The sequence below is a fragment of the Ambystoma mexicanum genome, chromosome 4p, assembly GCF_040938575.1.
Source record: "Ambystoma mexicanum isolate Mex_15411 chromosome 4p, UKY_AmexF1_1, whole genome shotgun sequence".
NCBI classification, from domain to species: domain Eukaryota; kingdom Metazoa; phylum Chordata; class Amphibia; order Caudata; family Ambystomatidae; genus Ambystoma; species Ambystoma mexicanum.
In genome coordinates, this window is record NC_090927.1 from 58,976,681 (window position 1) to 58,999,140 (window position 22,460).

General features: G+C 46.7%; 1 protein-coding gene across 1 annotated transcript in view; it reads right to left on the bottom strand.

Annotated features, from left to right (window-relative positions):
- Positions 1-22,460, bottom strand: part of LOC138452741 (vomeronasal type-2 receptor 26-like) — a 367,489-nt gene that overhangs the window by 128,614 nt on the left and 216,415 nt on the right. The window lies entirely within an intron of this gene.

A 22,460-nucleotide genomic window follows, 5' to 3' on the forward strand; every position in this document is an offset into this window, starting at 1 on the left:
GTGATTTTAATACGATACTAGACACGACCCTCGACAGGTCTACAACTTCCCATAGAACCTTGACCAAAACCGCATTAGCTATACAACAAATAATGCAACAGATGGCCAGGGTAGACATCTGGCGAGAACTACATCCCCAAGAACAGCGCTTCACTTTTTATTCATCAGTGCATGATTCTGAATCTGGAATTGACTACTGGCTTATCAGCTCCACACTCACGAGTATGGTCCAGCACTGTGATATGTACCCCTGTACAATCTCAGATCACTCCCCTGTGGCAATTACTTTGTGCGTCGGCGAGGCTGCCCCGAGGGCCAGACGCTAGAAAATGCCCCCTGTTCTACTAAGATACCCTAACGTTTGTGAATCACTGCGCACTGAACTAGAGGAAGTTTTTCAACTAAACGAAGGGTCGGTAGACCGGTGCGTGACACTGTGGGAAACATTTAAAGTATGGGTGCGTGGCGCAATTATAGCCAAAACTACGGGTCTATTGAAGGCAGTGTGGGACGTTTTTATCCATGCATCCAAGCCCTACCTCAAAACTGTGCAGTACGGACATGGAAAACATCATGATGGCCAGAGCTTCCCAGAAAATGCACAGGGAAATGCATGAAGAATAGGCTGCCACTCATTTTTGCCGATGTTATGGGCACAGAAGGACACTGCCTAAAACCACCATTGGACTACCCACACAGTAGTCTGAAACCATTGGGAATGGCAATGCTGATTGCCAAAAGCAACCTAGAATTGTGGGGAATTCATTTTTCTTAAATCCCAAAAAGGGGTGCAGTACCAGTACTCAGCACTATCAGAAAGCCGGCGTTTTAAAACCACCAGATTTTGTTTAAAACTGAATAAATGAACCCAAGGCAGGCCAAAGAAAGACTTACTGAGAGGTGGATACAATCTAAAGTTATATTCTGAAGTGACTTGAAGGTTTATAACAAGACTGGCTGAGCTGTGGATTTCAGCAGTTTAAGTAAATTTGGACTGAAAGACACTAAAAATCTAAATGTTTAAAAGAAATGAGTGACCTACTTTTGAGTGTCACATAGGTTGCAATTGTTTAAATGTCATAGTTTTGAACTTAGAATCAGCATTCTAGCTGCATATGTAAACATTGTCTTGACTTAAACTGGGTAACAAAAAGTGACATTAGTTGGGGCCTGGCTTAAGGAACTGAATTCTGCCCACCAGCTACCCCCGACAGGAGTTGAGACTTGCACAACAGCTGTGTTCCCAGGCCTAACTTGCAAAACAGAACTACTTCTTGGCTCAGTGGGGTCAGGGGGATTCCGAGAGAGGGGTGTTATATAGGGGTAGTCATCCAGAACGCATGAACTGGACATAAAGATATATCAATAAGGGTTTCCATTCAGTATCCCAGACTAGGCATTGACTTAGCTGTAGTGTTGAATTGAATCCCCTTACAAATTGGGGGCTCGTGCCGGATGTTTGGGTTAGATCTACCATTTGTGCAGATTAATACAGCGTGCCAGCCGACCAGATACACATATCCGGTCGGATCACCACGCTGTGTTACGCTGTAAAGCACTCCTCAAAGGAACGCTCTAAGGAAAAGGTCTGTTTTGCAAAAATAAAATACAAACTTCTGTAAGTCAGGAAGGAACTCAAATCTCTAGAATGACGACCTTAGTAGACATGAAAATAGCCAGAGAGCACTTCTTACATAAGTTATTTGTGAGAGGTGAGTGGACTCATCAGGACCAGACGGTCTGGTTGCAAGCAATCGCACCCCAGATAACGGAAACAGGGTCAGATATATGGAGAGACCAGGGTCCCTTACATGTGGCCCTGAGTGAACTATATATGTCCTCTAAGGCCAAGGATGAGCACAACAAGATTGCCAGGGTAGCGGCATATTTATATTTACATATGGGAGCCATGCAGGACAAATGTGCTGAAGGCCAAGATCTGGCGAGTAGGCAACTGCGGGCATTACAGAAGGCCCAATCTGATCTGGACTCCTCTGAGCAGAGGCTGCAGAGGAGCCAGGAGTCAGAAAATGATAGTAGGCAGTATATCATTAAAATAAAAGAGGACATGGATATACTGCAACAGGAAAAGACAGACCAGGATGCCAGAATTCTGGCTTTGCAGAAGGAACGCCAAGACAGTTTGGACTCCCTACTGCAGAGCCAGAAAAAGCTGGAGCAACAGATCAATTTCAACAGGGCATGCACAGAGCAGGTAGCCACCCTGCAAATCCAACTAGACAGAGAGAAAGAGGAGAGCAATAAACTGATCCTGAAAGACCTGGATACCCAGGCAGAGTTTGATCAGGAGCGCCAGAAAGCTGGTGCCTTCCAAAGGCAAAGGGACGACCTGGCGTCACAAATTCAAGCTCTTGGTCAGGAAAGGGACACCTTAGGCCAGGAAGTCTACCACTTAAGGAGAAAAATGGAAGAAAATCACCTGGCCCACCAGGGACTGGGTGACCTCCAAAAAGAACACCAGGACTTGCTAGAGCACACCAGGAGGGTGGAGGATGCTCTGGCAAGAAAGGAGCAGGCCAATAGGGACACAGCTCAGGAGGTAACCCTCCTGCAGCAAAGACTGGCCCAGTGCTCCAGGACCAATCAGGAAACGCAGAGAGAGAATGAGGCTCTCTGCCAGCACAATGATAGACTCCAACAACAGGTAGCGATGCAGGAGAGACTGATAGAGTCTAGTAAGGCCTTAACTGAGGAACTGAAGGCGCAGGCTCTTGCATTGCAACAGGGAGCAGGGGCGGATAGAGATGAGGTTCGCTGGGAAAGAGAAACTCCTGAGCATAACCCCAGGAGCCCTAGTACCAGAGGCCTTTATTTCTCTCAGTCCCTGGACTCTGCCACCCCCATGTCCCCTGGCGCACATGAGCACAGGGCCACAGGGATGGCAGATTACTATCCAGCCAGAAGCATGGGGCTCATAGGCCAGTACCACCCAGGAATGGAGGAGCGGGCATCCGGGTATGGGCACCCAAGCACAGTGCAATTTGATGGGGAACCCCAGGAGAGTAGGCCCATTAAGGGCATCCTGAAAACCTCTGCCCAGTTAGGTCAGTGGGGGGGGGTACCCATCAAATCCTGGCAGCAAGGAGGGATCTGAAGACTCCTCTGAGCGGTACAGGACACAGGAGACCAGGTCCCCACATTCTGCCAGCCATTCCCAGGCTCGCAGAATCCGGGAAAACCTGGAAGAACAAACGGGAACCTCTGGGAGCAGTGCCTCTGAGTCAGAAGATGAATGGACCAGGGTTAACCGGACCAAAAGGGCCAATAAGACAAAAAGGGCCTTGCTTAAGGACCCCTTAAAGCAGATTAAGGCAATCAGGAGCGTCATCACGCCTTATCATAAGAACGCCAAGTATTCTGTTTGGGAGCACTTAGAGTTGTTTGAGCAAATGATGGAGACTTTCCATTTGAAGGACAGCCAAAGCTGTATTCAATATGTAAAGTGGACCTTCTCCCCGGAATACTCCAGTTTCTTTGCAGGGCTGGAGGACCAAAATCATTTAAGATGGTCCACCTATAAGGCGGCCATCTTGAAACATTTTTCTACTCATAGAAATCCTCAAGAGGCTCGAACGCCAGCCTACAATTTACAATGTGGGGAGGATCAGGCCCCACAAGAATTTGTGCAGGAGTTAAAGCGTGCTTTTGCACAGACCACAAGAAGGGTGCGCACGGATAGCAGAGAATTTATTAATACGTTTTTCCATGCCTTGCCCAAATACATAATGACCCAGCTCGTGAGGGATTTTCACGAGAAAAGATCTTTAGACTGGGTCATTGAACAGGCGACCCGGATCTATGAGGTGCAGAAGCCAATAGAAAATAAAAATAATGCGCCCAAAAACCCCAAAGCCAACAACACCCCTGCTGCTGCCAAGGTGGCAGAGGTAAAGGTCACCCCCGTTTTAGAGTTGGAGATGGGGGGGCCTAAAAACCTACCTGCACCTAATAATGCTAGGCCCAGAAGGTCCTCGGGCCAGTCACAGACAGGGGGCCAGGGAGGCAGCCCCACAAATGGGGTCCCTCGCTCTCCTGATTATGTAAGCCCCCGGTACAAGGGAAACAGACCCATCCTGGGTTATGTGTGGACTCCTCCAGCCCAAGGGGTATCCAGCCAAGCACCTAACCCAGAGATCTTCCCTCCCAACTTCTCACAGGAGGCCAGAAACTCACCAAACCCTGGGCAGAACTTCTTCCCCAGGTATCCACCCAACTTCCGGCCCCAAAATCATCCATCCTTCTTTCCCCAATTCCCTGAGCCCCGACAACCGAATCCGGGAGAGGGGAGGCCAAGGGTGGAGGGGTATCCAAATCTTCCCAACCAGGGGTACTACCAAAGAAGGGATAGCTACCCTTCCCGGGATCAGCCCAGGGGAGAAAACAGGGCCCCGTATCAGCCTGAGCGGGTTTCCCAGTTAGAGCGGCAGGTTCAAAACATGGCGCGGGATCTGGGTCACATACTGAGGGCTCAGCAGAACCCTCAGATGGGCATGCCGGCGCAGAACGCACCCAACTCTGGACCTGGTGCCCCAGAACAATGACGGGGGCAGCACCCCGATAACTCACCGGTTCCCAGGGAGGAGGCACAAAGGGAAGGGGGGTGTAAAGCCTTGGAGGAAGCTTCCTTCCTCACTTGTAAACAGCCCCTGGAAACCCAGGAACCGGAAACAAAATCTCTTGCTCCTGAAAGTCTGCCTCCTAAGGAGCAGAGGGGGGTAGGAGAAACAAAAGACCCAAACAGACTCAGTTTGAGGAGGAGGTACAGATCTTCCAATTTGAGGGAGAGGGATCCTCAGAGGATCCTGGGAAAAGGATCTTCTCCTTCAGAGAGGGGGGAACTCCTCCCAAAGAAAAATGGGTCCCTAGGGATGCAAATCCAGACTGGGGAGATGTGGAGACTGAGCTACCGCCGCCCACCATCTCATCCCAGAACCAACAGCAAGAAAATCCCCTGGTTCAAACCCATCCTGGTGACTGCCTCCAAAAAGGGGGGGGGCGGCCCAGAACCGGAGCCAGGGGAACCCACAATGGCTCTGATCTCCAGTTGCCAACTTTTTCTTTCAGATTCCCAAGGCTCTCCACAGAATTCTGCCCAAATCTCTTCGCTGGCGATGTCCAAAACCAGAAAGTTAGCCCACCAGTTGTCCAAAAATGTGCATTATCTGTGCCCCCTTGAGGAGAAGGAGGGAAGATATTATGCCCCGGTACAAGTACAGGGGCAGGGGACAATTTTGGCACTGGTGGACACTGGATCTCAAGCTACCCTTCTGTCCAGAAGGGCCTTTGACGAACTGAATGCAGGAAGGGGAGAGAATTACCAAATTCCTCTCACCTCTCTTCCTGGACAACTGCAGAACTTTGACAGGAAGGAAATTCCCATTGAGGGGACTGCAGACTTGGACATTAAGATCGGGCGACACAAGGTGAAACACCCGGTCATAGTAGTGACTCCAGAGGGCACCCCTTGTTTACTGGGGAATGACCTCCTGAGGAGGTTGTCACCCTTAATAGATTGCGTAAACAAGGTCCTCTGGACCCAGACTAGCCGACCAATAAAATTAAAACAGAGTGTCAACCATGTTAGTTTAAACGCCACCTGCCACATGGTTGAACAAAAATCTGACCAAGTAGAATTTCACTTCCAGAATAGCCAAATTCCAGACGTGACAGTAATAGCAGTAGGACAACAGACTGGTGATGGAGGGTCCTCTCTATTTCTGAAAATCAACCTTCCTTCCAGTTTAAGGTGGTATTCCACACTGGAAGGAAACACCCTGAAATTCTTTACCAATCCACAATCAGAAACTCCCACTCCTATAGTCCAGAAAGATGTGAAATCAGCTCAGAGCCTGGCTGATATTCAGCAAATTGGAGAGCAGTTGTTCATCCCTGTTCAGTTAAATGATGGGAAGGACTCTGTTCTCGCTCGAGTGTGCGTGAACAATGGTAAGAGCTTCATCAGCGAAGCCATGTTTCGCCAACTCCCAAAAGATCCAGCCATTCCCACATTCAAACTGATAGACAAATGGGAAATGGACCTGGAAGCACCTAATTCCAAACATCTCCTGCCAAGCAGGTGTATGCTCAAAATCTCCATTGGCAATAAGAGCATAGTCCACAATTGTTGGGTCGTGCGAGACGTCACTGCCGCTTTTTACTTAGGCAGTGACATTCTCAATCGCTTTGCCATTAGTTTGGACCTAATAAACTTCAAAGCTTGGTCCCGATTAGCGGATAATCCCATGGGCTTTGATGATCCAGAAAAAGCATTTAGGTCAGCTCAATTGCTACCTTATGCAGTTGAAATTCAGATCAAAGAGGAAGTCACCATCCCAGAAAGGACCCGACAACTCTCCCTGGAAGTGAAAGTTAAAAGAGGACAACATTTGAAAAACCCTGATGCTTACATACATCTAAATGCTTCTCTCCAACAGCAAGGGTTGGGGGTAAACCCAACTCCATTAGTCAACATAGAACATGACACCATTCCAATAGAGGTGGATAACAGCGACTTAAAGAGTATTACTCTAGCCGCAGGCACCATTATTGGAATGGCGGTTGATGACCGACATTTTTCCATAGATTTAGGTAATGAACTGTTAGGGCCAATCCCCAAGGACTGCTTTGACAGTGACAGTGATGACAATACAACACCAGACAGGATTTTTACCCGGCATGGGGGGAACTTCCTGGTGTACGCTTCCTGCCCCTATGGTAAGGAAGATGTGACTTGTGACTTCAGGAGGGATGAGGTGATTTTCCAGGTCCATGAGGGCTGCCTGTCCCACCTGAAGCTTCCGGTCCAAATCAGCACTCTGACCAGGGACTTCTCCACCCAGCTGGAGGAGGCCGCGGAGATAGCCAAACCAGAAGTCTTTCCAGGCTTCAGGCAGATGGTGGAAGAGAGAGTCAACCTAGCTGATGCCTGTGTGACTCTGGAACAAAAGCAAAAGTTGAAACAAGTTTTCTTGGATTTCCAAGATCTCTTTGCGGTAGACTCATATGACTGTGGTCGCACTGACATCCACACAACAACAATCCCCACGGACCCTGGCATGACTCCTGTGTTTGTGAAGCAATATTGCTTGCCTCTTGCATCAATGGAGTCCCTTACTGAAATAATTAAGAACCCTGAGTCCCGGGGAATAATCCGTCCAGTCCACAGCACTTTCAATAATCCGGTGCTGGGAATATTGAAGCCAAACGGCCAGTGGAGACTCTGCGCCGACCTCAGGGAGCTCAACAAACGGGTCCATACTTCCCGATGGCCTCTGCCCTACATTGACCAAGGGCTGGCCCAGATCCAGGGGTCACAGGTATTCACTGCAATAGACCTGACCAATGGATACTGGACCGTGCCGGTCAGTAGGGAGGACCAATACAAGCTGGCTTCTACCTTTGGGGGCCAGCACTACACATGGACCCGGACTCCCTTCGGATACCTTAACTCCGGTAATGAGTTCAATATTTTCCTACATAAGGCCATGCCCGACCTGGGTGCGAGGGGTAACCTGGCTTATGTAGATGATGTCCTCATCAAAAGTTCATCTGTGGAGGAACACATAGCGGAGATCCGTTATGTTCTGATGCAGTTGAGGGCCGCCGGAGCAAAACTTTCCTTTCAGAAAGCACAGTGGTGTAGAACCCGTGTTAATTTCTTGGGGCATGAGATTACTCCTCAGGGTCTCTGTCCCCAGGAAAAGAAAGTGGAAGCACTTCAGAAACTGAAAGACCCCACAACTCTGCAGGAACTAAGGAGCCTCCTTGGACTGACTAATTACAGCAGAAAGTTCATTGAGGGCTACGCAGAAATCACCAGACCCTTGATTCATCTCCTGAAGGGGGGGGTCAAGTGGGAATGGGGTCCAGAACAAGCCGAGGCGGTAAAACAACTCAAAAGAAGCCTCTCACAAGCGCCTTGCCTAGCTTACCCTGTCAGAAACAAGGAGTTCTTCCTGGAGACGGGGTTCTCTAATACGTGCTTGATGGCAGTATTATACCAAAAGCATGACAAGGTCAATAAAGTAATCTCCTATGCGAGCAAAACTTTATCCTCTGTGGAGGAAAAATTCAACGATTGTGAGAAGGCACTCCTGGCGACGGTGTGGGCATTGAAGAATTACCGCCCGTTTATCCAGGGGGAACACATCATAGTGGAGACTCCACACCAGCCTCTGCAATATCTCCAAAGTGACAGAATCCGGGCCGGAAATGTGAGTAATTCCCGAATTACTTCCTGGATTCTGTCAATGCAAGGCTTTCCTGTGGAGGTCAGATATGGCCAAAACAAGAAGAGTCCCCTCGCGCAAGGTCTGGCTGACTTGCATGATTGTGCCAGAGAAAACTGTCTCGAGGACGAAAGTCTAAAAATAAAGGACAACATGGAGGCATACCTTAATTCCCCCCACAAAGTCTTTGAAGAGGACAAGTGTGAGGGAATGCCCACTGTCTATGTGGATGGATGCTCGTACCATGTTGACAATGACGGGGAGAAAGAACTGGTGGCTGGCGTAGGGAATGCATGGGTGAAGGAGTTCCCAGAACCCTCCGCTGGATACAAAATTGGTCCCCGAAGTAGTCAGGTGGCAGAATTGATGGCTGTGCATCAGGCCATCCTCACTGCTGTCCAGCATCAACTCCACGAACTGGTCATAATCACAGATTCAGATTATGTACGGAACGGGTTCGGGGAGCACCTGGTTAATTGGAAAACCAGAGGCATGTTATGTGCTAATAACAAACCCTTGAAACATGGGAAGTTGATCCAAAACATTGACGATCTGGTCACCTCGAATGAGATGACCATCCATTGGAAAAAGATCAAGGGTCATTCCAAAGTAGAGGGACCAGACAAAACTGGAAATGACTTAGCTGATCAGCTGGCCAAAACCGGGGCCATCCAAGGGGATCTAATTGAGATTGAGTCCCTGTTGGGGGAAATCCAGGTCACTGCTATCACTAGGTCCCAGACAAATGCTCACAACGACCTTTCAATTGCACAATGGAGTAAGGAGACCCCTGATGCTGATTTGATTACTGCTCAGAAGGGGGAATCCAATAATTGGTAAATTTTACCAGCACCTTGAGGACCCTGAGAACTTTCCCCTGACGGATACCGATTACATTGGGAAAGAGGACCTAAGGGTGTTGATGAAATGTCCAAAAATGTTCCGGATCCAAGACGGTTTGCTGGTAAGGAAATCCAAAGCTGGCCACGATCAGTGGGTGGTTCCTACCTCATTCCGAAGCCTGATGTTAAGTCACGCCCATGATGCGGCCACCGCCGGTCATAGGGGGTTTCACACAACATTGGAAATCTTAAGAGAGGTTGCATACTGGCCACACATGGGGCAGGACCTCGACCAATACTTGAAGGGGTGTCTTGTGTGTGCACAATTTCAGCCATCATCCCTCACGCACCGTGCGCCTCTCCAAAAGAGGGGGATGACACTGCCATGGTCAGATTTACAAATCGACTTTGTAGGCCCCGTGATTCGCTCTGCTAGGGGGAATAAGTACATGTTGACTGTGACATGCTTGTTTACCAAGTGGGTGGAATGTCTCCCAGCCCCAAATTGCAAGGCAGAAACTGCAGCTGCCCTGATGATTAACCACATCTTTTCCCGTTTTGGTCTACCTCAAAGGATCGAGTCAGACAGGGGTAGCCACTTCACCAGTGAAGTAATGACAAAGATGTGGGAAATACTGGGGGTCAAAAGGAAGTTGCATATTGCTTACAGGCCAGCTTCTTCTGGGGCAGTAGAGAGATATAACCAAACCATTGTGAGCATATTAAAGAAGTTTGTGGCAGATTCTGGGCCAAGTTGGGATATCCGATTACCTCTGGTCCTAATGGCCATCAGATCTACCCCTTCATCTGCAACCAAAATGTCACCATTTGAGTTGATGACTGGACGCAAGATGGTGCTTCCTCAGCATTTGCTCTACAGGACCCAAGAGCAGACACTGATAAATGCCTCCACAACTCATGAGTATGTGGAGAATTTAAGGAAACACCTTCAACATGCTTTTGCCTATGCTCAGCGGAATCTAGAAAGATCAGCTGAGAGTATGAAGACCCACTATGACCTGAAAAATTCCAGGAAGGAATATCAGGTGGGGGACCGGGTCTATCTATACAATTTCCAAAGGAACCAGGCCAAACAGCGAAAATTTTTGCCTACATGGAAGGGACCCTTTGAGATTATAGACAAAATCTCCCCTGTGGCCTACAAGATCCGCATCCCCAAAGGCGGTTTGGCAGAGGGGGAAGACAAGTGGGTCCACATTAACCAGTTGAAGTGTTGCCATCCCAGGCACACTCTGCAACAACTGGAGGAATCCTCTGGAATCCTAGAGGGTACTGTCTCAGATTAATTCAGTTCTAACTTAAAATATCCTACATATCGCCTATCAAATTCTGAGTTTCTCAATGTGGGTGTTTTCGTTTTTGAATGCAAAAAGAAATGTGCCTGTTCATATGTTTTGACTATAAATATATATGCCACCCCACTATATCAATGGTGGGGGAAAAATGTCTATGAATAGGTATTGCCGCTCTTCCTTTGTCGTCCTAGGAGAAAGAAAACCTCGAGACTGGCTAAGGAGGACGATCCGGAGACCGGGAGCAGAGACGCGAGGGGCCCGGGGTACCGCCCAATATTCCCATCAGGACCGGCGAGGAGAACCGATCGATCAGTACCGGATGGAGAAAAAGATGCTGAACGCTGCCATCTATTGGAAGAAGATGAGGAAACATCCCGGGTCTTGCGAGTCCCATCAGTGAAACAGAATGGCCATCGCAAGAGGGGGGCTTGTGGGATGTTTTTATCCATGCATCCAAGCCCTACCTCAAAACTGTGCAGTACGGACATGGAAAACATCATGATGGCCAGAGCTTCCCAGAAAATGCACAGGGAAATGCATGAAGAATAGGCTGCCACTCATTTTTGCCGATGTTATGGGCACAGAAGGACACTGCCTAAAACCACCATTGGACTACCCACACAGTAGTCTGAAACCATTTGGAATGGCAATGCTGATTGCCAAAAGCAACCTAGAATTGTGGGGAATTCATTTTTCTTAAATCCCAAAAAGGGGTGCAGTACCAGTACTCAGCACTATCAGAAAGCCGGCGTTTTAAAACCACCAGATTTCGTTTAAAACTGAATAAATGAACCCAAGGCAGGCCAAAGAAAGACTTACTGAGAGGTGGATACAATCTAAAGTTATATTCTGAAGTGACTTGAAGGTTTATAACAAGACTGGCTGAGCTGTGGATTTCAGCAGTTTAAGTAAATTTGGACTGAAAGACACTAAAAATCTAAATGTTTAAAAGAAATGAGTGACCTACTTTTGAGTGTCACATAGGTTGCAATTGTTTAAATGTCATAGTTTTGAACTTAGAATCAGCATTCTAGCTGCATATGTAAACATTGTTTTGACTTAAACTGGGTAACAAAAAGTGACATTAGTTGGGGCCTGGCTTAAGGAACTGAATTCTGCCCACCAGCTACCCCCGACAGGAGTTGAGACTTGCACAACAGCTGTGTTCCCAGGCCTAGCTGCCCTTTTGCTGCTCCCACCAAAAGGGATATGGCACTTCTCTGATTGAATTACCTGGGCTCTGCAGGAAATTGAACAAAGCCCTGTCCTGACTCAGGCAAATGTTTTATTACGGGGGCCGTAAAAAGTGGCTTCCTCCTGGAAGTAAAGGGGAGTAGCACTGCCTGTGAGAGCAAGCTGGCTTGGCAGAACTGGAAAAACCAGAAATTCAACCTTGTGCTGGGGGGAAACCACACTCCTGTAGTCAGAATATGGTTTTAGAAAAAGATGAATAACTCATAGTACGGACTTGTCATAATTATTTAAATGATACCATAATTCTTGTGATTTTTCTGCCCACATTTTAAGAGATTTTTAGAACCGGTGGCATGATCTGGGGGCAAGCTAGCAGTTAAGAGGGTATTACTTAAAATGTATGCATGTTAAAAATCTGACATTTCATCAAGTAATGTCCATACCCCTTGCGCACATGTGTATAAATTTGGGGTAATGTCCGATATTGCGAAACCAGTTAAAAAGTGCAAATGTCGCCATTTCTGAATGCAAGCTCCCAGGAAGAGCAGATTTGGACAGGGTATACCTCCTGTAATGCATGATGGGTGCATGTAATTTCAAACCACTGTGTAGCTATGAAATATGTCTTTTGGGTCAAAATATAGATTGTGTGTAATTTGACAGGGGTGGGTTCTCTGTACCATAAACAGACCTCATCATGATGACACTTCATTTCATTCCCCCAATCAAGGGGAAGAGGAGGAAGTGGCCTATGGGCAGTTGAGAGAGGGGCTGGCTAGTGATGCTGCACACACACCCATTTTCAAAACACATAAAAGCAGACAGACAGGACAGATAGGGACCTTCAAATCCATTTGCTGCGGGACGCTCTGCCGGGAAAATCCATACTTTACCTCCATCAACCTTCAGAGAGCCAACATAGAGACTTCAAATCTATCAATATCCAGAACCAGAGGCAGAGCAGAGAGACCCAGACCAGACCGCTGTTAGCAGAACCAGAGAGCTGACCCAGATCACTGTGAAGTGCAGAGACCAGACCAGAGTCCAGTCTAAAACCTGACCAGATCCGTGGCAAGGCCCATTCTAATTCAAGAATACAGTGTGAGTACCTAGCAGAACTGTGCAGAACCAATCTCTTAGTTAAAATAATATAATTCAATCTATTTTAATCTAAGTAGAACTGCCTCCTAACTGTCACCTGTCATTTTCTAGTTGCTAACTGTCACCTGTCATTTGTAAAGCTGTCACCTGTCATTTTCTAGTTGCAAGCTGCACTTGTCACTTTGATTTTTAACATTCCAAATCCGAAAAACTACCTTTATTTAATCGCGCATATCTCCGTGACCGTTTGTCCTAGAGACTTGCAGTGACTTTCATCTGGAAGCTGAGATCCTAGGCTGTCCTAGGACCCAAAATGATAGTGCTAGTCCTTGTAGTTCCTCTGTAATCGCGAAAAACGCACTCGCGAATTTGCCGCGATTTGCAAATTTCTCCACGTGTGAAAACAGAAGCTTCTTGCTTTCATTTGCCAAAAATTCGTTTAACCTGCTAGTTACTCCTAGATCCTTGCTAAAGTGAGCCTGAACTCATCCCAAGTATATTTCACTCACCCTGAACCTCCTAAAGGGAATTAAAAGCATTTTAGCATATTTTTCACTTCATTGCCAGCACATATAAAAGCATTTTGGGCCTGTGTTTCTAACTTCTGTAGTCTAAGCTTGCTGGGGTGAACTGAATTACATTTGATTGCATTTCTGAGAACTGTGTGCTTTCCTTCCATTTCCTTGCATTGCATAAAGGGGGGAGGGGATTGCCAGAGAAAAGTGATTACATTGTTTTGCTGAAAGCATATTGAGTATTTTCTGTACTGCATTTTCATTCCACCTTGCATCCATTTGAAACCATAAAGTATTGTTGCTATCTTATCCATCCTATAACCACTCATCATTGATTATAAAGAAGTGTGCTAGTGCCAGACTATCCATTATTGATTACTGCTCAGATTCAGTGTGATATTCAATTATTAATTATTATAAAGTGTGATATATATATTTATTGTTTAAATTATCAAATAAACCTTTTAACTTGCAAAACAGAACTACTTCTTGGCTCAGTGGGGTCAGGGGGATTCCGAGAGAGGGGTGTTATATAGGGGTAGTCATCCAGAACGCATGAACTGGACATAAAGATATATCAATAAGGGTTTCCATTCAGTATCCCAGACTAGGCATTGACTTAGCTGTAGTGTTGAATTGAATCCCCTTACAGCAGTTAGGCAGGAGTTGGACACAATGAAGGCCAAACTTGAGCTCCTGGAGTTCGAATACACCTGTACACATAGTAAAGAGGCCCTACTGGATATTCACACTACAGTGGCAGAATTTAATAAACTTGCTGCGAGGGAGGTACAATACATGGCCGCCCCGGTCCGAGCTCGTAGATACGGGGAAAGTAATAAAGCAGGGAGATTCCTAGCCCGGATGCTTAAGGCCGAACACGGCCATCCCCTTATAGCGACAATCCAGACACCTAGTGGTGACATAGTCAATGGGGACCAAGAAATTAATGATATGTTTGCCGCATTCTGTAAATCACTATATTCCAATAGGGACACCAAAACTAAAGAAGAAATAGTGGAATATCTGGACGTGATTGATCTCCCAACCCTGACCCCGGAGACACGCATGATACTAGACACCCCCAAATCACTTGAGGAAATTGCAGAGGCAATGAAAGCATTAACATCAGGTAAAGCCCCGGGCCCTGATGACCTAGGTGCCGAATTATATAAAGAATTCCATGATACACTAGCCCCTGTCTTACTGAAAGTATGGGAAGAGGCAATGGAGTGTGGCATACTGCCAGACACTATGCGAGAGGCAGTGATAACGGTCCTTCTTAAGCCCCGTAGACCCCCTCAGAACATGGGGTCATATAGACCCCTCTCACTCATTAATACTGATGCGAAGATTTTCGCAAAGGTTCTAGCTACCAGGCTCCTGCCCTATATCCCTATATTGGTGCATCCCGACCAGGCTGGCTTTATACCAACAAGGTCCACTGCTCTTAATCTGCGCAGACTCTTTGGAGTGATGACACAGATAGACCCATCGGCGGATGCGGTGGCGGCGTCCCTTGATGCTGAGAAAGCTTTTGACTCCGTCTCCTATGTCTATCTGTTTCAGGTCCTGGAGAGATTTGAGTTGGGAGGCTACTTCGTTAGCTGTGTCAGGTTACTGTATACTTGCCCGGGAGCGAAGGTACTAACACATCAAACCATGTCATCCCTGTTTCGCCTGGGTAGAGGCACCAGACAGGGCTGCCTCTTCTTCCCAATCCTTTTCGCACTTACAATAGAACCCATGGCTGAATACGTCCGTCAAAACCATGCATGTAGAGGTCTTCGTATGACAGGGAGACCACAAATCATTTCCTTATATGCGGATGACACCCTTCTATATATTAGGAACCTGGAGGTGAATCTAGTGCCAATTACGGCTGAGGTTAAGAGGTCCTCTGAATACTCGGGGTACAGGGTTAATATTTCTAAGTCAGAACTGTTTCCGCTTACACCTAAAACTAGAGATATGTCAGACACACAGGGATTCAAATGGTCACCAACACACATCCGCTACTTGGGGTCAGTAGATCCAGAGACGGGAGTACATTGCTCGCAGAAAGTCATGGCGAACTCCTACAATCCCTGACTGTTAATCTACAAGTCTGGACCTAGCTCCCTCTATCCCTATATGGGCGAATAGCGTTACTTAAGATGGTAGTGCTACCCAAACTCCTATACCTTTTTTGCAATATACCGATTTGGCCGGGCAGAACAATCTTCACGAAACTCAATATGCTCGCCACTACATTTGTATGGGGAGGGAAAACGCCCAGGTTGAATTGGTCTAAAATGACAGAACCCTTTGCAAAAGGTGGGATTGCTGCACCAGACTTTGAACTTTATTATCTAACATAACAGGCACAATTCGCGAGACACTGGTTCGATCCAGAGGACACAGCACCACACATTACCCTGGAAAGATTTGCGGCATCCCCCTCAGACCTGCGAGCTGTTATGTTTGAACTTAATCAGAAGGACACGTGCAGATATGATCCTGTAAGCGCCACTTCGCGTGCATGGGCCAGGATATATAAGAGACTTGCCATTACAAGTGTCAGACCAAGGAAGCACTTGAAATGGAGCGACTTGCCTCGTCGTGTAGATGACGAAGTCTTCCAAATAATGTACCTGTCTGGCTATTAGAAATAACAACCAGAATGGTCTATTACTGGAAAGACAGGAGGCCGATGACCCAGGCGCCGTAGAAGTGTAGACACGGTATACAGGAGGAGACACCACCAGCTGAAAACAAGGCATGTATCAGACTTTGCATAGACAAGTAAGCCAATACATAACAGCATACACGGAATACCACTAACCTGCTAACTCAGGTAAGAAAGCTTTAACGGCTGGTAATGCAGGCACCTGCAGTCTAAGCAAAGAATACGGCAATGAATCACTTATCAACAAGCATCAACAGAATAACTAGGAGTCCCTAATTACATTCATAGCCTTACCGTGTTGGACTCCTGTCCAGTGGTAACAAGGTTCGGATGGGCAGAGGAAGTTCGTGGCAAATCCTTAGTTACGAGGCAGAAGACAAGCAAACAACCCACAACGTACACCTGTGGAAGTCTCTAGTCCGTGTACTTTTGAGGGACGAAAGCAAGGAAGTTAAAAGTTCGAAAAAACCAAGACGAAACAAAATCTTTTCAAAGCAAGGTAGCAGCGTGGAAGCAATCCAAGGCAAAGTCCAATAACATTCCAATGTTGTGCAGGGAGCGGGCATTGCAGACCAAATCAGGATCCAAGGCAATATCCAATGTCAGGCCAATGTCGAGCAGGGAGCGGGCAGTGCAGACCAATTCAGGATCCAAGGCAAAACAGGGACGGTCCGTGGTCAAGAGGGGGAAGGCAACCAGATCAAAGGCAAATTCCAAAGAGCAACCGAAGCAGTCCGAAATCAAAACAGGGAGGACCAGAAAACTGAGATCAGGAAACAGGAAGTCCGAATCCGAAACGTCACCGAAGAAAGTTCAGAAGCGCCGGTGAGTGTACAGGGAGGAGCTTATGAAGATGGTATCACGTGACTTGGCTTGCGTGATATTGTCACAGCAGGATGACTGCTCCTGTAGTATAGAGGACGCCAGCGTTGCCAGGCTACCTTCCAGGCAGGTAAAGTATTCGACTGCTTGGATACACCTTTGTTTTGCGCTGAAGGCTTTGATCGCGGAAGCGCCGATGTGCAACTGGCGACGCCGTGCTTTCTTTCCAAGCTAACAGACTGGAAGGGCAGAGAGATCTAACAATAACCCCGTATGATCCGGAGGTACCATTGTGGAACTTCCCGGGCATAAGCCCCACATTTGATAAGGCAGTCCAGGGTACCTGGGACCCACAGAAGCAATTTAGAATGCGGGACATGTTCCCGGAAGGGAGATATTGTGCATCAGACGATTTTGTTGGTGCAGTGAGTGGAGATCACCTTAAGTGATTTCAGTTTCACAGGATGAAATCTGCCTTCGCCGCCAAATGGCCCTCCTTCCCAGAAGAGCCACCCACACACAAATGTATTGCAACAATGACGGAACCAGGGGGACACAGGAAAAGTCTGTCGGCACTATACAGCCTTGTTCAGATCCACTCCAAGCCATGCAATAACATTAAAGAGACCTGGGAATGAGATCTGGGTGTGGAGCTGTGTGAAGGCACATGGTCGAGATACTGCCAGTTGACTAAATGTGTATCCATGAACTCAGGGCTACGTCTTATTCAGTTTAAAGTTCTGAACCAGTTGCACTATACCCGAGCCAAGTTAGCTAAGTTTGTGCAGGGCCACACGGGGAAATGCCCTAAATGTGACGCCCCTGACACAGACTCCTATCATATGTATTGGGCCTGCCCACCGATAACTAAATTCTGGGGGGAGGTGGCAGAGATTCTGGAAGACATTACGGCAATACCTGCTACACCCTCCCCACGGAAATACCTTTTTGGGGATATTGGTAAAGCTGCAACTACCACTAGACGATTGTTCAATTTAGCGTGTGTGGTTGCGAAACAAAATATACTGAAATGTTGGAAGTCCACAGATCCTCCCAGGCGACAGGACTTCTTGAAAGACCTGTCGATGGTTAATGAACTTGAAGAACAATTTATTATCACATTGCCATCGAGATGCCGCCCCAAAGACATATGGACGCTGTTCAGGCTCTATCTATGTAATATGTTATCTGATGAAGAGGACAATCCATCGACACCGCTCAAGTACTGTCAAACAAAGTGCAAATGTGTAGTGTATGCTGTAAATGTTCATCTATGTTGTTATATCATGCTGTGATTCACTAGCCGCTGGCCAGTTTGGTCTTGTTGTACCTTTCTCTGAACAAAAATAAAAATGTTTAAAAAAAAAAAAGAAAAGGAGAGCATATTTTTATTGCAGACATTTAGCAACAGTGCAAGTGCAATTAGCGATACAGCAAAAATTGCATTTCTTCACAAGGAGAAAGGAACGGCGCTATGGCAAACATTGCCCAGATGTATACATGAATGGAAATCATGTTTTTCAGCCCTAGTGCTAATTGTGCTTGCACCGGTGTAAGCGCATTTAGCTTGTTTGTGTCTTGAGATGGCCTTAGCTCTTTGTTTCGGTCATCGTATGGTGATGGGCTTTACTGTTGAAAACAGGCATTTTTCTCACAGAGAACCTCAGCAAACATCAGTTATTCATTTCATCATCAAGTGTCTTGATAAAGCCAGGTTTAGAGCACTTAATAAATGCAAAAATAATTAAATATAATGAGCGTGGGTTCAGGAAAGGGTTAGGGGAAGCCTCTGTGCCACACACCAGAGTGGATAGATATAATTATTGGTGCTAGCAGAGTTTTCAGGTGGTCTGATTTTCTGGGGAACCTACATAGACATTTGTGTTGAGCTCCGTCCTGAGCCTGTGTTGTCTAGTTGTACCTACCCCTCAGTGACATGCATGCCTTCAGCAAGGTGTGGGGAACGTGATGCAACATTTCTATTGGTTAGACTTGTAGAGCACAGGCATCGCTCCCACAGCCCTCTGGTCTTCCTCGTGGTGCTCCTTGGAGGGGACACTCCCTAACAGACACATGCTCTTGCAAGCAAACCTCCAAACCAGGCCCTGCCCTCTCTAATGGAGTGGCATAAGTGGACTCTCCTACCCAGAGTGCACCCTGTAACTTTCCAGTCTCACAGAGGCAGATGGCTTTGTGGTGGGAAGTGCCTGCTGGACTCACCCTTTTATGTCCCTGATGCTGGTCAAGGTGGGTGGATGGGAGGAAGGTCTACCTGTAGCGCAGCTTGAACAGGGGAATCAATTAATAGGATTGTGATGGTTCCAGACAGAAGGGACCCAGAAAGGTCCCCAAAGCCCTTCCACAATTGGCCAGTGGCCCTTGCTGGCAGTTGAACCTTGCTGGGGCTTAGCAGTCATGTTGCAGTGGCATGGGTCGATATGCTGAAGGCGGGATGAAGCACGTGTGGATATTGGCGATGGAGTCATGCGCCATGCATTATTGGGGACATTGTAAGGAATGCCATTGAAGGCAAGTTTGTACTTGATGACTGTACCTGATCAGGGTATTATGGCAAAAATGCTTAGTCCGGGCTCCACAATAAAAAAAAAGGAGTATTAAGATCACTCATAGCTACATCTGACCAAGGTCTGCGATCATCAAATCAGAGAAAACCGAAAGGGAGGGGTCCCCCACAAGCACGCAGTCAATACTGAGTGTACACCAGGCAAGAAGTAACACTGTTTTCTACAGCTGAGCAAGCACACATCAAACAGCACAGTGGAACAGAACTGAGTGATGAGAGCTGAGAAAACCGCACACTACCGTCAGAACCTTTATACGATTAGAACAGGATTTGTATGGAGAGAATCAGTTGCCTTTAATGATTCAAGTTATTGAACATCCTACTAAGCTGATTGGCAAGGCCACATCAGTTCCCTATAGCTAGACATATGTTAATTTAGATGATTGGAGCAAACAGTCCTGTACCCCTCCTTGTTCATAACATCCCCTGTGGCGCCACATTCCTTCCCGTTCCACCCCATGAGTTTTAATTTGTAATACATTATCGTGCTGTTAGGCAGAATCACATGCAGTACCCTTTTGGAACACTACATGCAATTAAGACTACAAGTGTCAGTACAATTTCACCTTTGGTACAAGCCTGTACTACACAGTTATGGTTAGCAGAGGCTGAGCAGCCAGACTTATCTCAAGAGTTTAAGTGAGCAGTAGAACAAGTTACACAAAGGACCAACCAATACAGTGATTCAAATGGACACTTACTCAAGGTTTCTTGGTAAAAGATAATACATTTATTTACTCATTTAGTTAGAAAACATTACACTAGTAAAAGCAGCTCAATATCACACACTAATATACTACAAATACACAGCCAATAAGTTACGGAACAAGTTTAGCTCCCCTGAAGTGGGAGCAAAATGGCACTACAGATACTTTTAAAAGGGGTAAAAAGACAAGGTTTTAAGAATCAATAGCACAAATACTTGAATGGGCAGGGCAAAGGCTTTCAGTAAACTACAACCAGCAATTCAGTTCATAGGCCTGGGCCAAAGTCAATGGTTCAGAGTCTTTGTATAGGATAGCACCATTCTGGTAGTAAACGGTTAAGTCTCGGCCAGTGAGTTTAGAAGAATTTGGTTAGGTGAAAAGTTTGACGAATGTTTAGGGAAGGACAAGCTTTCGAAGTTAAGGAAAGTTCCACGAACCTTCGCGATGGCCGAAAAGATTTCCGGACCGCGTTTGCACAGTACCTTGTTAGTGAAGAAGAGCTGTAGCTGAGGCAGTTGTTCCTGGCAGTTCGAGCAGATCTCGCTGTTCCTGAGCTTCAGTCGTGGGGACAAGAAGGAGGACGTCGGGAGGTTCCTGCACTGCCCATGGATGAGGCCACAAGCTTAGCAAAACGTTGGTTTAAGTTGTGAGTGCCACAAACTGGTATCCATCCCACTGGCTATCCGGTTTTCCACAGCCACCAGCCATTTAAAGTAGGAAAGGGTAACATTTGACTGATAAATGAGTGTTTTGACTCAGGGGAAGCTAGGCAACCCCTCCAGCACTCTATAGGAAGATAGTGTGTGCTGGGTCCGTAAATTTAAAGAGACTAGTAAAGTCAATTTAACTTTACATGCTATGGGAGACAGTAGTCAGTCCCAGAGAAGGTATTTAAACCTGGGGAAGTCTGAAAGACATCCCTGTGCTGTGTCACTGCACTGAAGGTGCTGTGTGACACACAGAAAAAGATGATGCCTATGGAGTTGTTTTAAAACTCCATAACCAAAGAACAAATACTTGGAAGAGTGGGGAAAAAAACTCACACTCTTCCCAGGTAAAAAAAATCAAATCCTAGAAATCCAGCAACGTTGCTGGGGGTCTCAAAAGGTAAGGGAAATTAACACATGTTGAGAATTCTCCCTAACTCTCACCCTCCCCCAAACTAAGGGACAGGAGGATTTAATCCACTCCTGGATGAATCTCCTTACTCCAGACGGAAAAACATCCTGCAGAGACCATCAGCATTTTGGTGGTGACACCCAGACCTGTGTTCAATGGTAAAATCAAACCCGTGCAGGCTGATTGACCATCTCAGTAGTTTAGGGTTTTCCCCTTTCATTTGCATCTCAAGGGTTGGTGGTCAGTCTGAATCACAAAAGTGGTCACTGATTCACTACAAGAGTAGTGAATCAGTGACCACACAATAGCAATACATTCTCTTTCAATGGTTGCCCACCTTTTCTCAGGTTCCTTTAGCTTCCTGCTGATGAAGCAAATGGGGTGCTCCCTACCTTTCTCATCCAGCTGATTCAGTTCTGCACATATACCTGTATTTGAAGCATCTGTCTGCACAATGAAGGTTTTGTTATAGTCAGGAGCTCTTAGGACTGGAGCTTGACAAAGGGCTTTATTTAAGCCTTCAAATGCTTGAGTGCACTCCTCATTCCACATGACCCTTTTAGGGAATTTGGGAGAGGAGATCACATTCAAGGGAGAAGCTATGGTCCCATAGTTCTCAATGAAGTTCCTATAGTACCCAGTGAGGCCTAGGAAGGCTTTCACTTGGGTTTGAGTAGTAGGTGTGGCCCAGCTTTGTACAGCTTGTACTTTGCTAGGCAATGGCCTGATTTCACCTCCTCCTACCTCATGTCCAAGGTAGACCACTTTACTCTGACCAATCTACTAGCGTTTATGGTCAGATGGGCCTGCTCAAGAGCCTGCAAAACATATCCTAAGTGGTCAACATGCTCTTTCCAAGTAGGGCTGAACACTGCAATGTCATCCAAGTATGCCATGCAGAAGTCCTCCATCCCATTCAGAACCTGGTTAACCATCCTGCCACCCAGGTGCATTCTTTAGTCCAAAAGGCATTACCTTAAACTGGTAGAGGCCTGCTGGGGTTGAGAATGCAGTTTTCTCCTCGGCATTGTCGGTCAGTGCTATTTGCCAATAGCCTGAAGTGAGATCAAATGTACTGAGGTACTTGGCTGAACCAAGTTTGTCCACCAGTTCATCTGTTCTTGGTAAAGGGTGGGCTTCAGTCTTGGTGACTGTATTAAGAGCTCTATAGTCCACACAGAATCTCAACTCCTTGGATCCTGCCTTTGGTACTAGAACAACTGGACTAGACCATGGACTGGTAGAGGGCTCTATTACCCCGAGATCAAGCATCTTGTTGACCTCCTCCTTTATGTGGGATCTTACATGATCTGACATCCTGTAACCTCTGCTTTTAACAGGTA